Source organism: Helianthus annuus, chromosome 14 (genome assembly GCF_002127325.2).
Source record: "Helianthus annuus cultivar XRQ/B chromosome 14, HanXRQr2.0-SUNRISE, whole genome shotgun sequence".
NCBI classification, from domain to species: Eukaryota; Viridiplantae; Streptophyta; class Magnoliopsida; order Asterales; family Asteraceae; genus Helianthus; species Helianthus annuus.
The window spans coordinates 57,089,841-57,093,011 of record NC_035446.2 but is presented as its reverse complement, the minus strand read 5'-3'; the positions used below and the strand labels follow the sequence as shown (position 1 = coordinate 57,093,011).

Sequence of the window (3,171 nt, the reverse complement as noted above, 5' to 3'; positions counted from 1 at the left end):
CTTAACTAGTGAATATACCGTGAGTTGCGGCGGTGTGTTATTGAACATTGAAACACAGATAAAAAACATGTTGTGTCAATATATTTGTAAATCATAATAAAAAATGACGTTGTTGTAATAAGAAAGAGAACTTTTTAAAATAATTTAGCCAAAAGAAAGTGTGTCTAAAACCGACAGTAAAGAATACCCGTATTCATACGATATTTTCTTGACGATGTCAGTTTGACTCGTCACGATGAAGCAACAAAAATCAATTGTATTTGACATAAAAATCAATTGTATTTGACTCGTTTAATTTTTAACAAAACTTTTAGCAAAGATAGTAACGGTTAAAAACCACCTAAATCCCACCTCACTGTCCTAAAGTCGTAACGGGAAAATTCATAATTTTAAAATAAACAAATTTTTTCAGTTTCCATCATCCATGAAATCCTCACCAATAAAAATACATGTTCAAAAAAGCAATATAAAAACTTAAATGGACCATATATGTAGACTCTAAGGCTATGCGGTATGGGGTTCGTCCCCACTGCGTCCCGGAACGGCGCCGCCCTCCTCTCCGTTTCGAGCCCTCCGTCGCCGCTCCTACATCGTCACCATCGTCGGGTTCTCGACGCCAAGGACGGTCCTCCCCCTCTCTCACACACCAATAAACCCCCAAATCCAAAATCAAACCTTCTGAGCCCACAATCGGTGAAGCTGAGCATGTAATTGAAACATTTCTCCGGTGAAGAAAGGTGCGATGGAAGGCGGTGGTGGTGTAGGTACGGCCGGCGGCGGTGGTGGACCGAACGGCGGCGATGTGATAGGGTTTGTCTCTAACTTGACGGAGGTGGTGGTGTTCATGGCTGCGAGAGTGAAAGGAGTAAAGAGGCGGAGGTTTTGATGAGGTTAAAACCACAATATGTTGCTATACGAATTGCTTCTTTTTTATCATCATTATTTAAGTTATATTTCTCACCAACTCACCTGAATTCATAACTTGCATCTAGATCTGAAATTAATTTGATCAAATGTTTGATTTATCTTGTTCTATTAGTTTGTTTGTTTGTTTGTTTAGCTATCTATTTTCCTGAGAATGGAGCTTTCAGAATCCAAATTAGGGTTTTGAAAGTATCTGCATCTTCTATTTGAATTGATTACGGATATAAACTTACTTTGCTCAAATGTTTGATTTTGTTGGAACTTAATCCTAAAATTAGTTTCAAAGGAACTTCAAAGGCTATAGTTGCAAGCTTAGTTTACTTAGTTTGAATTAATTATTTGAATGTTTAGAGATAATCATGCGAGCTAGTTTAAGATTATAACTGAGAGAAGTACTTGAGTAGGATTACCATATGGTTTATTTTAGTATAAGTAGACGGGTTAGGGGTCAATTGTAACTGTGTCAAGAATATTATGATATACATAAAGAGTCGATCTTGGTTGAGATCAAATTTCTTGTTCGTGTTCTTGGGCCTGATTTCCTACTGATTTATCTTGCTCTATCCATTTGTTTGTTTAGCTCCTTGTATGTTAACTTTGGTTTTTGCCATCTAGGTTCATTACCACCTGCAGATATAGATCTTTTTTCATTTTGAAAGTGACACTTTTGATTGCAGGTGTTGATACATATTAATGAATTTATTTTTCTGGGATGGCAAGAGCAGTGCCGAGGATCTGCAGACTGTTGCTGCTGATCTCAGATCATCCATCTGGAAACAAATGATCTCGTACTACAAAATCCTTCCAATCTACAAGTATGTTTCCTTTTGATCATATTCATAATATTTACAGTAACTATACTAGATGTGAATTTCGACATGTTTACTAATGAATGGGTCTGATTTGAGCTGTATTGTACTGTTGTATATCAAACAGGTCAGATCAAAAGTTAGCTAAACAAGGAACATGTTAAAACTGTTGTTCACACCATAACAAAGGGTTAATCTTGCAGCGAAGTGATTGCTGAGTTGAAGGAAGCTGGTGCAACTGGAATTTCAAAGGCTATAGTTGCAAGCTTAGTTTAATTTATTTGTTAAAAGTTAAAAAAAAAAAGTGGAAGATTAAAAAAATAAAAAAACATAAAAGTGGTGGGGTAGGACCATCCTCCCATTTCCACTAGTTTTGTGGGATGGACCATCCTTAGGAGGACTAAGATGTGGCGCCTACGTGGCGGACCATCCTCCAAGGGAGGATGGGCACCATACCCTCTAGCCTAAACGTCTATTTATTTTTTTTTTTTTGAACGGAGACTCTAAACGTCTATTGTTTCTCCATATGTTGTCAATTAATACTATACTAGTATTTTGCCCGCCGTGCGTTGCGGCGGCGCGTGACGGGTGGAAACATATAGTAGGACAAAACATGATTCGCAAAACGTAGTGCGTAAACGACAATTACAAAAAAAGTGTAAAACATAAAGGTAGACACAAAATGTAAAACACAATGTCTAAGACATTTCGTAAAACACAATGCATTGGCATTTGCAAAAGCAGGAGTTGTAGTCTAAGGGTTACAATTGCAATCTTTTTAAAGTTGGGCGTGTGTAAAAATAGAGTAATAATGCAAGGGGTAAAAAACGAAGTCTAAAAAAGACAAAGTGTAAAAGAATAGGGGTGGTGGCGGAAATGTGTAAAAGATAAGGGGGTGTTGGTGGAAATGTAAAAGAAAAGGGTTGGTGGCGTAACTATGTAAGAGCTAAGGGGGTGATGGTGGAAAACCAAAGTAGATGGTTGGTGCTGGCAAAGTTTGAAAGATGAGGTTGCGGTTTTGGAAATTCAAAGTAGAAGGTTTAGGAACTAAATTTGTCATTTTATGAAACTTTGAAGGTTACAAAGTCAAGGAACTAAAATTGCAAAATCATGAAACTATAGGGGCGGGGAGGCAAAGCCGGTGGGAAACCTCACCAACTTTTTTGATTATGATAATGTGTACTATTGTTTGCTGATATTAGTTGATTGGTTTTCATTTTTGATGTGTTTGTAAAGAAGAAATTCACCGTAGACACGTTAAAATCATAAGTTAATTCGTTAATCTGGCCAATTATCTTTTAACCCTATTATTATAGATGATATAGGTTATTAATCAATTAAAATCAGTAGACATAAGTGTGCATCCAATTCCTATTGAATAGAAATATAATTTGGGATTGCTAGGGTTTGTCTAGTCATTGTTTGGTAGTTTACACAC

At 36.8% G+C, this 3,171-nt stretch overlaps 1 long non-coding RNA gene across 1 annotated transcript; it reads left to right on the top strand.

Annotated features, from left to right (window-relative positions):
• Positions 1–467: 467 nt before the first annotated feature.
• Positions 468–2,949, top strand: LOC110908341. The gene is made up of 3 exons (XR_002574527.2): positions 468–890; positions 1,602–1,739; positions 1,861–2,949. It is a non-coding gene; the product is annotated as an uncharacterized LOC110908341 (long non-coding RNA).
• Positions 2,950–3,171: the final 222 nt, after the last annotated feature.